Source organism: Cetorhinus maximus, chromosome 2 (genome assembly GCF_964194155.1).
Source record: "Cetorhinus maximus chromosome 2, sCetMax3.hap1.1, whole genome shotgun sequence".
NCBI classification, from domain to species: domain Eukaryota; kingdom Metazoa; phylum Chordata; class Chondrichthyes; order Lamniformes; family Cetorhinidae; genus Cetorhinus; species Cetorhinus maximus.
In genome coordinates this window covers 217,028,356-217,042,297 of record NC_135880.1, presented here as the reverse complement: position 1 = coordinate 217,042,297, position 13,942 = coordinate 217,028,356, and the positions used below count along the sequence as shown (strand labels likewise).

Sequence of the window (13,942 nt, the reverse complement as noted above, 5' to 3'; positions counted from 1 at the left end):
ACTCGCGCAGAATTCCTAGCCTCTGACCTGCTCTTGTAGCCACAGTATTTATATGGCTAGTCCAGTTCATTTTCTGGTCAATGGTAACCTCCAGGATGTTCAGCAATGGTAATGCCATGGAATGGCAAGGTGCGATGATTAGATTCTCTCTTGTTGGAGATGGTCATTGCCTGGCATTTGTGTGGCACCAATGTTACTTGCCACTTGTCAGCCCAAGCCTGGATATTGACCAGGTCTTGCTGCATTTGGACATGGACTGCAGCAACTCGTCAAGTGTTCTCTAGCAGCATCATCCAATCAGTGACCTTCACCACCTAGGAGTAGCAGTCACATGGGAGCACCACCATCTGCAACTTCTCCTCCAAGTCACACACCATCCTGACTTGGAAATATATTAGTGTTCATTCATCGTCACTAGGACAGAATCCTGGAACTCCCTCCCGAATATCATTATGCAGGTACACAGTACCTACACCACATAAACTTCAGTGGTTCAAGGCTTTGGCTTGCCACCATCTTCTCAGGAGTAACTAGTGATGACAAATAAATGCTGGCCTTGCCAGCAAGGCCCACGTCCCATGATGAATAAGAAATAATGCAGTTTGATGACCGAGTTTGATTGGAAGCGGGTTGTGGGGAACCCTGTATCGCACACCACTGACAGCAGGTTTTTATCAGGATCTTTGGTGCGAGATCAGTCTCACCCACACTAGCAGGGTGAGGAACTTGTAGAGTAATGGGGTAATGGTTATGTTAATGAGACCATGATGTTACTGATGATGTAAACATGACATCAAGAAAGGTGACCAAGAGGCTCTAACAGAGCAAGATGCAGAACAGTCTGTGTCCTGAAAACCATGTGCTTGCCCGGAGGTCTTTATAAATAGTTCTTAATAAATAGTTTCCAAGAAAAACTGCATCTCCAGTCAATCATAGAACAATCAAGATATGGTAAGACAACATGAGATGGTGACAGATCGAGGCAGGGCAGCAGTTAAACCTCTTCAAAACAGAACTGAGCTCATGTCAGGGAGTTCCCCTCATAAAGAGAATTTGTTCCATTTACTGGAAAGTGCAGTACATTTTCAACAGAGTCAACCTGGTCATGTGTCCTGTTGAGAAAAAGATAGTCGGGGTATCTCAAAGCCAGATGTTTACTCTGCTCTCAGACTTGCATCAAACCCTACAGCACAGGAACAGGCCCATTTGCCCCGACTGGTCTATGTCTCTTTGTTAATGTTTCAATCCGATCACAGCTCAACATGCACTTCATTGTAAGTGAGAGCAGCCGTTACTAATTGGGGAAAGGTTAGGGTATTATTCTTAAGCATATATAAGAACTGATTTCCACCTGTGCAGTGGAAGGAAAAAGGAGTCTGTGCCTGTCTGCTCAGGGTTATGTGACTAAACCTGTGTTAAGGAAAACAAAAATAAAAATACCTGGGAAAACTCAGCAGGTCTGACAGCATCTGCGGAGAGGAAATGCTGCATTTCACTTGCACTTCCCTCAATTTAGTCTACTGCATTCGCCGCTCCCAATGCGGTTTCCTCTACATTGGAGAGACCAAACGCAGACTGGGTGACCGCTTTGCGGAACACCTTCGGTCTGTCCGCAAGCATGACCCAGACCTCCCTGTCGCTTGCCATTTCAACACTCCACCCCGCTCTCATGCCCACATGTCCGTCCTTGGCTTGCTGCATTGTTCCAGTGAAGCTCAACGCAAACTGGAGGAACAGCACCTCATCTTCCGACTAGGCACTTTACAGCCTTCCGGACTGAATATTGAGTTCAATAACTTTAGATCATGAACTCTCTCCTCCATTCCCACCCCCTTTCCGATCCCCCCTTTTTCCAATAATTTATATAGATTTTTCTTTTCCCACCTATTTCCATTATTTTTAAATGTATTTCCATCCATTGTTTTATCTCTACCTTTTAACCTATTTTGATCCCTTCCCCCCACCCCACCCCATCCCCACTAGGGCTATCTGTACCTTGCTCATCCTGCTTTCTACCCTTAATGTCACCTATTATCACGTTCCTTAGATAATATCACCACCTTCAACACCTCTTTATCCTTTTGTCTATGACATCTTTTGGCTATCTCCACCTATCACTGGCCCTCTATCCAGCTCTACCTGTCCCACCCCCACCCCTTAAACCAGCTTATATTTCACCTCTTTTCCATTTTTCCTTAGTTCTGTTGAAGAGTCATACGGACTCGAAATGTTAACTGTGTTCCTCTCCGCAGATGCTGTCAGACCTGCTGAGTCTTTCCAGGTAATTTTATTTTTGTTTTGGATTTCCAGCATCCGCAGTTTTTTTGCTTTTATCTATGTTAAGGAAAGACTGGTTCCAGTTTCCTCCTTTGCTCAGTGAATGACCAGCGAATTATAACAGTATCTACACTCCATTCAAGCCTCTATGCACCCAACTTCATCTAACCCTATCAACACAGTCGTCTATTCCTTTTTACCTCGTGTGTTTATCTAACTTCCCTTAAATTCAACTATGCCAGTCTCCTTAGCTGCTCCCTGTGGTAGCAAGTTCCACATTCTACCCGCTCTCTGGGTAAAGTTGTTGCTTCTGAATGCCCTTTCAGGTTTATTAGTGACTATCTTGTATGTGTTTAATCACCATGCTCCAGGCGTCACAAGTGTGGAGCAGGCTCGATGGACAAACTGTCTGTTCCTGCCCGTGATTTTTGCACATTTGTACTGACAGTAAGAGTAAGTGCGGAAAAATACCGTCTCTCTCCCCCCAAGAGCAGCAATTTTGAGCTTACTTTTGGATAAACCTGAAAGGTGCTTGCCAAAATAGTTTGTGCTTGAATAAGGGTTTGTATCAGGAGGAGTAATGACCTGCAGAGCAGCAAACCTTCAACCTGTCAGACAAAGATGTTTTCTTTTAAAAATGCAGCTATATAACAGGGTCTAAAGAGCACATTTCAGGCTGAAGCAACAGGGTGACTGGGAGTTGAAAAGTTCATCACTATCTATATGGGGGGGGGAAAGTTCACGCTTCGAGGAGAATTGTACATTTAACGTTGGATCAGTAATTTCTTACAATAGGAAGCAGTTTGTAAAACTGGAATGCTGCGCTCGAGTAGAACTGAGCTCAAAACCAGCAGACGTTATGTTCAGCGCCAGGATCAGGAACCCTGGCTGATTTTCCAACTACAACCCCCTCCCCTCCCTCCTGCCCCCACTTTCCCCTCCTCCCCTCCTCCCCCCACCACTGCCCCTCCCCACTGCCCCTCCTCCCCCCTCAACCCACCACCACCCCTCCCCCCTGCCCCTCCTCCCCCCATCACTGCCCCTCCTCCCCCCACCACTGCCCCTCCCCCCTGCCCCTCCTCCCCCCTCAACCCACCACCACCCCTCCTCCCCCCTCAACCCACCACCACCTCTCCCCCTGCCCCTCCTCCCCCCTTCCCCCACCACCACCCCTCCCCCCTCCCCCTCCTCCCTCACCACACCCCCCTCCTCCCTCTCCGCCACAACACCTCCTCCCCCCCTCCCCCGATCATTGCCCCTCCTCCCCCCTGCCCCACCACCCCTCCTCCCCCTCTCCCGCCACCGCCCCTTCTCCCCCCCCCGCCCCTACCGCCCCCTCCCCCTCTCTGGCACCGCCCCCTCTCCCCCTACCGCCCCCACTCTCCCCCCACCGCCCCTCTTCGCCCCTCTTCCGCCCCTCCCCCCTCCCCCCACCGCCCCTCCTCCCTCCTCCCCCACCCTCCCCGCTCCCGCCCCTCTTCAACCCCTCTCCCCCCCACCGCCCCTCTTCAACCCCTCTCCCCCCCACCGCCCCTCTTCAACCCCTCTCCCCCCCACCGCCCCTCTTCAACCCCTCTCCCCCCCACCGCCCCTCTTCAACCCCTCTCCCCCCCACCGCCCCTCTTCAACCCCTCTCCCCCCCACCGCCCCTCTTCAACCCCTCCCCCCCCCACCGCCCCTCTTCAACCCCTCTCCCCCCCCACCGCCCCTCTTCAACCCCTCTCCCCCCCCACCGCCCCTCTTCAACCCCTCTCCCCCCCACCGCCCCTCTTCAATCCCTCTCCCCCCCACCGCCCCTCTTCAACCCCTCTCCCCCCCACCGCCCCTCTTCAATCCCTCTCCCCCCCACCGCCCCTCTTCCCCCCCCACCGCCCCTCTTGCCCCCCCACCGCCCCTCTTGCCCCCCCACCGCCCCTCTTGCCCCCCCCACCGCCCCTCTTGCCCCCCCCACCGCCCCTCTTGCCCCCCCCACCGCCCCTCTTGCCCCCCCCACCGCCCCTCTTGCCCCCTCCCCCCCACCGCCCCTCTTCCCCCCTCCCTCCCAACCGCCCCTCTTCCCCCCCTCTCCCCCCACCGCCCCTCTTCCCCCCACTCTCCCCCCACCGCCCCTCCTCACCCCCACTCTCCCCCCACCGCCCCTCCTCACCCCCCTTTCCCCACCACCCCGAGCCCCAGAGATATCGAGACCAGCCAACACTGCTGCAGCAGCGGCCGAGACCAACTATCTCATCAGAGTCTGGGAGCCTCTGACTCTGTAGCTCAGTTCACCAGATGGTGGCTTTCACCAATGATCATGGCGCCATGGGGACTCTGTTCGGGCACATAATCTAGACTGACGTGTCAGTGCAATACCGAAGGAGTGCTGCATTATCAGAAATGCTGCCATTTGGACGAAGCATTAAACGGAGAGGTGATTTGCTTGCTTCAGCAGTTCAAGTGAACATTAAGAGGTTCTATTTGGGAAACAGCAGAGAGTTCTAGTGGTGGATGGCCCATCAATCCCTCCTCCATCAACAACTTCAAAACAGGTTAACTGGTGGTCATTTGTTTCATTGTTGTTTGTGCACAAAAAAGATGCAATATTCTCCTATACAGCAGCAACTGCACCTCACAGTAACTCAATGTATTGTGAAGCGCTTTGGACATGGTTATCTGTGCATACAAAGGAGGAAAAATGATGAAGCAGCAACCACGAGTTAAGTCTTAAACCACGTTTAACCACATCATCAAGGATGCATGAGTTACCTGCACACCAGGACAAGTGGCTGGTCAGCAGCAATGACATGAGGAAATATATTTAACTGGGTGTGAAAAATAGCATAGATCTGACAGATCTGTTCAGCAGTGAGTACAAGAGCCTCTCACTAGTTTGCAGAGCGTGCATGTATAAGGAGCAGAGAGGCACTTGGTCTGTTTCCTAAATGGCCCACAGTGAGTACACTTCAAAAGTACTTTGTTGGCTGTAAAGTGGTTTGAGACCTCCGGTGATCGTGAAAAGTACTGTATAACTGCAAGTCTTTCCCCCTCTATAACTCGGCTTCACATGGAGTCTGTGCATTTAACACAGAGGTAGAGCTAGAATCCAAAGGCTCATGTTACACACACCATGAAGAAGTTTCAAGCTCTCATTCACAGTCCATTTTTCCTTCTCTTTACTCACGTTTACAGCATCAATGGAAAAAAAAACAATCCTCCTGAACCTTCCATTTACCACTACGTTTCCCTTCCACCACTCCTTTCTAAAGATACGCTAATGGCAGTTAACTCTCAATTCACCTGTTACTTTCAGAAGTTCTGGGCTAATCGGATGATTGCCAGTAATGTTTTTGCCACGATCACCGATGATCTTGATGCATTGGGAAATTTGCTCTTGAACATGTTGCGAATCATTGGTCATTGCTTTGGACACTCCCATTGATGGTGCCTGGCACAATCCACATTCCAAACACAATGTTCAAAGCTTGTAGTTTTTCTCTCAAGTAATTCATTTGTACTGTATTAGATGTCTCATCAACTGGCTCTTGTATAAGTCAGGGATTTACAAGTACCTATAACGCATAAGTGGCAACTATCCATCTCGAGAGATGATGGACTGCACCTGGAATCTGTGTCCGTTCTGGATTGTTATGGCTGTAGAGTCTGATTAGTTGCTGGCAATCCCTTACACAACGTCAGCCAAAGTCAACTGATGTGTTTTTTTCCTTCTGGCGGGCTCTTTTTTCCACTATCTGGTCATTTCTTTTGTTATCTGCTTTCTCCATACCCTCCCTGACTGCTCGTCTCCAGGCGCTCTGGATGACTCATCAACTGGCAATTCAGGGATTTACAAGTACTTACAGCACAGAAACAACCCATTCAGCCCAACAGGTCCGTGCAGTATTTATCCTCCACATAAATATCCTCCTAGCTTGCATAACCGCCCTATTCCTCCTATTAAGGAAGTCAGGGATTTACCATTCAACCTTATCTATTCTTTAGCTGGTGTTTCTGCTTAACATTCAGCAATATTCTAAAATCCACACACTCATTCCCTCACAATCGCAAACCTTCTGTGCGTTGGAGAGATCAGCATGTAACAGTTCATCTATATCCTTCAATGAGACAATGAGAAATCTTGATTTTTTTTTAAAAAAAACCATTGGAAATTACTGATGGCCGTATTAGCCAATTAGATTTCAGCAGTAGCTCAGTGAGAGCAGTGTTGTCTAAAGCGCAAGGTTCCCAATTGAAATCCTATTCCACAGACTTGAGCATTAAACCTAAACTGGCACTCCAATGCAGCACCAAGGGAGTGCTGCACTGTCAGAGGTGCCGTCTTTTGGATGAGACATTAAACCGAGGCCCTGTCTGACCTGCTCGGGTGGATGTAAAAGATCGCATGGCGTTATTTTGAAGAAGAGCAGAGAAGTCATTCCCGCGTTCTGGCCAATATTTATCCCTCAACCAGCATCACTAAAACAGATTATGTGGCCATGATCGTATTGGGATTTGTGGGAGTTTGCAGTGTTCACAATGGCCAATGCGTTTCTTACTTTGCAACAGTAACTACACTTCAAAAGGTACTTTATAGGCTTTTACCATTTTTGTATGAACATCCTGCGTGCTATTTCAGCACAGAAATTATTTTAAAATAAGACCAAGGGATGTCATATGAACACACTACATTGCTATCAATGTTTAGACTACAGTTTCTTCATGTTTCTCAAGTCTAGAAACAGCTATCACCTCTTACCTTCGACAACTATCACTCTTTCAAAATACCACGAATACTAATTGACCAATTCCTGTAAAATATGATGCTTAAAATACATGGCTGTGAGATTCAAAACAAGAAAAATCTTTGACTCATCACACTCGCTTTCCATACGTTGGACTGTTTAAACAATTGTTACCAGGGTCAGTGCCCTGCCTCACGTATCCCTCTTGCTCTTCCTCAACTCAAAATTCATTTCAATCTCCTAAAGAAACGCTTTCTTTCCAATGACAACACAGCGGAACTCATGACCTTCCTCATTATTTCCTTCCTCCCCCCACTCTTTGGATTTTTAATGATCCACGTTTGCTATTGCCTAATTATACTTCCTGGTTCATCGCTTTCTGTTTTGTTCTTTAATAATGTCATATACAATCAATCGCCTGGGTTTCACAATGAATGAAAATAGTTCTTGCTAATCATGTTTTACAAGTATACTTGATAACTTAGGCTTCCAAATCTTCTGAGAATTGGGTTAGAAATCTGTCCCCCCACCCCTACAAAAAAAATACTAGAAATTTAAAAATGTACACATTAATGCAGAGAAAGCACCAAATAAACCAGACTTACCACAATTACACATTCCAAACCACTTCCTCCATGGTCATATCATTCCAAACTCTACTCCATTCTATCTTCCTACTTCAAATCTCTTGCACTGGAGTATTGTCCAACTTACCTGTCACCTCCATTCTCTGTTCTGCTCAGGGTCCAGTTCCTCCTAATCTCAATTCACCCTGATCTCCACTGCCAGCAACAATGAGGTTTGGCACTGAGCCTTCGAACCTTCAGAGCAAAAACGAATGGGGAAATGGGAAAGTTAAGAAATGATAACATAAAAGTAAAATGACAGAAAGGGACATGAAAAGTAATTACAAAAGGACAAACAAAAAAAGTAGTGAACAAGTTAAGAGAATGGAAAAGAGGGGGAGAGGGGAAAATAAACAGAATGTTGGAAGCAATTCAGTGCAAGAAAAGCACAGAAAACCTATTTTAGTGAATAATCAGTCATTTTAAAACAGAACAAAGACGATGTGTGAAACCAGGCTCTTGCCACAGCTTCTGCTGTGGGTCTGATCTCTGGCAGAGTGTACTAAAGAGGATATTCTCCTAAGTGAACAGCACGATTTGAACTTTAGGTGATGGGAATTGAATTTAATGCATTCAATTAATGCTATTCTCTGGTCACATGCAGAAAAGGATGACTCAGTAGTTCCTTCCATCATAAGGTCAGAAGTGGGATGTTTGTTGATGATTGCACAATGTTCAGCACCATTTGCAACTCCACAGACACTGAAGCAGTCCATGTCCAAATGCAGCAAGACCTGGACAATATCCAGGTGTGGGCTGACAAATGGCAAGTAACATTCGTGTCATACAAGTGCCAGGCAATGACCATCTCCAACAAGAGAGAATCTAACCATTGCCCCTTGACATTCAATGGCATTACCTTCTCTAAATCTCACACTATCAACACACTCCGGGGGGGGGGGGGGGGGGTTTACCATTGACCAGAACTAAACTGGACTAGCCACATACATACTGTGGCAACAAGAACGGGTCAGAGGCTAAGAGTCCTGCAGCGCGTAACTCATCTCCCGACTCCCTAAAGCATGTCCACAATCCAGAAGGCGTAAGTCAGGAGTGTGATGGAATACTCTCCACTTGCCTGGATGAGTGCAGCTCCCACAACACTCAAGAAGCTTGGCACCATCCAGGACAAAACAGCCCGCTTGATTGGCACCCGATCCACAAATATTCACTCCCTCCACTACTGACGCACAGGGGCAGCAGTGTGTACAAAATGCACTGCAGGAACCCACCAAGCCTCCTTAGACAGCGCCTTCCAAACCCACGACCACTATCACCTAGAAGGACAAGGGAACATGGGAACACCACCACCTGCAAATTCCCCTCCAAGCTACTCACCATCATGACTTAGAAATATATAGCCGCTCCTTCACTGTTGCTGGGTCAAATCCTAGAACACCTTCCCTAGCAGCACTAGGGATGTACCTATATCACATGGTCTGCAGCGGTTCAAGAAGGCAGCTCACCACCGCCTTCTCAGGGACAATAAATGCTGGCCCAGCCAACGACACCTACATCCCATGAATGAGTTAAAACAAAGTTAGTTCCAATTTGTTCCAGTCACAAACACTAAAGGTAGAAGCTTGCCAATCTATAAAACCAGAAACACGTTAGTGTTTCAACAACATGTCACACCGAGCGATGTTGATAAACCATTCCACACATGCTCACTGATCTCCCACCATTGCACTGCTTATCGTTTGCAACAGCCTATAGGTCGCCTTGTACTTATTTCACGGTCTGTTTCTCTTCTCTTCTCAGGATGGTTACTTTGCAAACCATGCACAGCACTTCCGAGTGCCTTGTAATTATTGCACGGAACCATTTTCCTATTGAATAGGGTAGGACAGTTGAAATTAACAAAATTATTTTTATTATCCTTTCGTGGGATGTGGGCATCGCTGGCAAGGCCAGCATTTGTTGCCCATCCCTAATTGCCCTTGCACTAGCCTTGCTCGGCCATTTCAGAGGGCAGTTAAGAGTCAACCACATTGCTGTGGGTCTGGAGTCACATGTAGGCCAGACCAGGTAAGGGCGGCAGATTTCCCTCCCTAAAGGACATTAGTGAACCAGATGGGTTTTTAATGACAATTGATGATAGTTTCATGGTCACCATCACCGAGTCTAGCTTCGCATTCCAGATTTATCGACTGAATTTAAATTCCACCAGCTGCCATTGTGGGATTTGAACCCATGCCCCCTGAGAATTATCCTGGGTCTCTGGATTACTAGCCCAGTGACATTATCACTATACCACCATGTTGCCCCAAATTAAGGCTCATGGAATAGGAGGGTCAGTGTCAGTTGGATAGAAAAAATTGGCTTAAGGGCAGAAAACAAACAGTCATGGTAAATGGTTATTTTTCAGACTGGTAGCTGGTAGACAGTGGCATTCCCCAAAGTTCAGTGCTGGAACTGCTGCTGTTATTTGAGATTGTTATGAGGATGTGCTTTTCAAAGATACAATTTCTAATTTTTCTTTTCCTGGCTGGACTTTTAATAACTAGGACCCTATACAGACAATGGGAAAACTGCCCAGGCTGCTGCAACACACACACACAATCTCACATTCCACCAAGCGGGATGGAGACCGATTCCCAACCCCCTGGGGAGTGTGGAAAAACCCCATCCCCTGTCGATTCACTCCATCCCGAGACTTTTCAAATGTTCCGGAGATGTGACATCAAAATGCAATTACCTGTTCTGAAACAATAACTGCAGCAGACATGAACTGATAGAATTTTGCTGAAATATACACCCAGCAAGCTACTTCAAGGACCATCTCACGTAGCAGGAGGTAGAGAGAAAAGACAATGCTCTGCTGAACAGGCTGATTGAAGCTGTGTGCCCTCTCTGTCTCTCTCGCTCGCTCTCTCTGAAGTGCCGTGTCCAGTTTGCAAAGTAATGATCCTGAGAAGAGAAACCAACCGCGAACCGAAATCTTTTTGGAAAAAAATCATGTAAATCTGTGCTCCGTACAATTACACCCAGGAAGACAGCTGAACAAAATAGCCACAATATGATGCCGCTGCATCAAGGCCACCCACAGAACTGCTAACAGTATACTCCTTTGTTCTATTTTTCATGGACTGTAAAAATCCTATAAGCCTATCCTCTTACTCTGCCATCTGTACTGCTGTGTTTGGGGGCCCAGACAAACGTGTGTAGCCATATGCATGGTCACATACCCAGCATTTTTTTAGCTCAGGAAATAGTTCCAATGAACTTATCTTGTTCTTTGTTTCACCTAAGAAAACCTGTCTGAATAATTCTTTACAACCTAAAGGTGTAAATAGTGGGACTCTTACACAATTGGCGAAGCACATTCTCTCTAAATTCTCTATAACAATCAAACCTGGAGTGGGAGAATAGGGGATTTATTTCAGCCCTCCTCAGGTGGTTGTAGCTGTATGTATAAATCACTTGGATACTGGAACACAGAGTAATGTTTCAAAATTTCCTGACGATACCAAACTTGAAGGTGCGGCAGACAGCGAAGGTGATACCAATTGACTGCAATGGACAGACTAGCAGAATGGGCAGACAAGTGGCAGATGAAATTTAACGGAGATGTATGAGGTGATATGTTTTGGCAGAAGGGATAGAGGGAAGCAATTTATAATTAATGGCACAGTTCTAAAGAGCGTGCAACAACAGAGGGACCTGGGGGTTCTTGTGCAAAGATCTTTGAAAGTGACAGACATATTGAGAGTATTTAGCAAAATATATGGGATCCTGGGCTTCATAAACAGGGGGTAATGAGTATAAAAGCCGGGAAGTTATACTGAATATTTATTAAGCTCAGATTAGACCACAATTAAAGTATTGCATTCAGTTCTGGTCACCACACTTTAAGAAGGATGTGAAAGTACTTGAGAAGCCGCAGAAGAGATTTACCAGAATGGTTCCAGGGACGAGGGAATTTAGCAGCAGGGTTAAGTTGGAGAAGCTGGGATTGTCCTCCTTGGAGCAAAAGGGGTCAAGGGAGATTTGATAGGGGTGTACGAGATCATGACCGGTTTAGATAAGGTAGACAAAGTAAAACCTGTGTCCATTAGTTTAGGATACAAGGACTCAGCGACACAGATGTAAGATTTTAGGCAAGAGATACAGTGGAAATGTGAGGAAGAATATTTTTTTGTTTTTACACAGCAAGTGGGAATTGGAATTCTCTGTCTACGAGAGTGATAGAAGTGGACATAATCAATGATTTCAAAAGGAAATTGGATGGGTACTTGAGGGAAATAAACTTGCAGGGCTACGGGGATAGAGGCGGGGGAATGGGACTGACTAGACTGCCCTACAGAGTGTTAACAGGATCCAAGCTGGTTGGTGAAGTAGAAGACAAGACACAAAGCTTTTCTTTATTAGGAGAATTTACTGGGTTGTTCAGTCTTGCATCTCTCCTCCCACTCCACCCAGTGTCCCAACTATCCCCTATTTATAATCTTTAGAATTGTCTACCTAAACGGAGTTGGTATATTTGGTGACCGCTTTGGTGCCTTTGGAGACAGTGTGTTTGGCCAGTTCCCCTGGCAGCATGAGGCGGACGGCACTCTGGATCTCCCTGGCCGAGATGGTGCGGCGCTTGTTGTAGTGAATGAGGTGCAAAGCCTCGGAGGCGATGCGCTCAAAAATGTCGACAACGAAGGAATTCATAACACTCATGGCCTTGGACGAGATCCCGGTGGACCTGGGTCAACACTCTGTACACGTAAATGGAATAGCTCTGCTTGCGAGATTTTCTCCGCTTCTTAGGCGGCTTCTTGGTGACTTTAATCAGCGACTGTTTTGACGCCTTGCGGGACGCATCGACCTTCGCTGCAGCCGCCACCTCAGGCATTCCACTTAACTCGGACCAACACAAGTCATAAGTGCTCAAAGTACTCAATTAAACAATGCCTTTCTCCTGTATATTTTCATTCATTTGTGGGACGTGGGTGTCGCTGGCTAGGCCAGCATTTATTGCCCATCGCTAATTGCCCTTGGTGGTGAGCTGCTTTCTTGAACTACTGCAGTCCATGTGGTGGGTACGCCCTCTATGCTGTTATCCTAACAATGTAATTAACATACCAGTAACAGAAAGCCAGCTTGAACTCAATGACCCAAATGGCCTTTTTCTGTGCCAAAACAACTCTGGTTCATGAGGAAGGTGTGGTTGTGGTTGGGGCGGGAGGGAGGGGGGGGGTGGTGGGCAGCAGTGCTCTTCTAAAAAAGGCATTTTCTGTTTTTATTTGAAATAAGTTAAGGCTCTTTTTTTCCCCCAATTTATTGAAAGACCCTACCACACGAATGTGTTCTTCAGATTCTATCTTTCATTTGAGTCCAGCATAATTGAGGCTTATAGAACATTATGTTCAGCTAAACGTTTAATACGAAGGATTATGTTGGACTTGTTTCCAAGATATTTATCCTTTCGTTGAACTAGCTTGTTAGTTTGATTTCAAAGGCGGAGCATGGGATTATAAGCAAAGTTTATCGAAGGAGCAGCAAATCTGTGGGAAGATTCAGTGCCACGTTGAGTAGGTAACAAAGGAGAATGCACGTGAAAGAGAGAACTTGTTTCTGTCCAACCTCAGGGCATCCCAAAGTGCTTTACAGTCAATGAAGGACTTTCGAAGTGCGGTCACTATTGTAGTGTGGGAAATGCAGCAGCCAATTTTCACACAGCAAGCTCCCTCAAACAACAAAGTTAACAACAAACTTTAACCAGGTAATGTGGAGACAATCACTAGCACTATCGGAGATTAAGATTCTGCATAAGCAAATAAATTACACACCCAAGTCTATATGGGGATGACTAATCTCCAAATACTTTCACTTTCAATAGTACCTCATATGAGCTCAATTGGACACTTCCCACTTACTTAACATTGGTAGTGAGTAGAAAGAAATTTTAATGGCATATTGTGAATTGTTCTTAACATTTATCCCTGGACAAAATGCCAGCTCAACACTGTAATAACAAGTAGAGTTATTACCCCTTCATCAACCCTCCATTGGATTGAATGGCACAATGGCAACAGGTCAGAATATTGTTTGGGGAGATCGTGCTCAGATCAAAAGGAAAAAATGAATTGGACTGAATGTACAAACGTACCAAAACTGAAACACATAGAAATGAGAAATTGCAGAAGATGTGGGGGTCCCAGTACCTTTTCAAGTTAAAAAGGGTTTTGACTTCCCTTCACCATACCATACCTCATTTACAGCTACCAGGTCTGTAAGGTAACCTGCTGTCAGCCCCTCACCAATTCCAATTGAAACTACCTGCAAGGTGAGAGAACACCCTAGGCTGACTCTCAAACATCTCCCTTCTCT

General features: G+C 46.5%; 1 protein-coding gene across 4 annotated transcripts in view; it reads right to left on the bottom strand.

Annotated features, from left to right (window-relative positions):
- Positions 1 to 13,942, bottom strand: part of pcsk7 (proprotein convertase subtilisin/kexin type 7) — a 222,319-nt gene that overhangs the window by 200,375 nt on the left and 8,002 nt on the right. For 2 of the 4 annotated variants that reach the window (XM_078532565.1, XM_078532592.1), the window contains exon 2: positions 7,710 to 7,816. The exons of 1 other annotated variant lie outside the window; for it this stretch is intronic. The gene's annotated coding sequence lies outside the window, so the exon portion shown is untranslated. Of the gene's footprint in view, positions 1 to 7,709; positions 7,817 to 8,959; positions 9,133 to 13,942 lie in introns of all 4 variants that reach the window. One more of the 4 variants, XM_078532574.1, reaches the window with a different exon arrangement.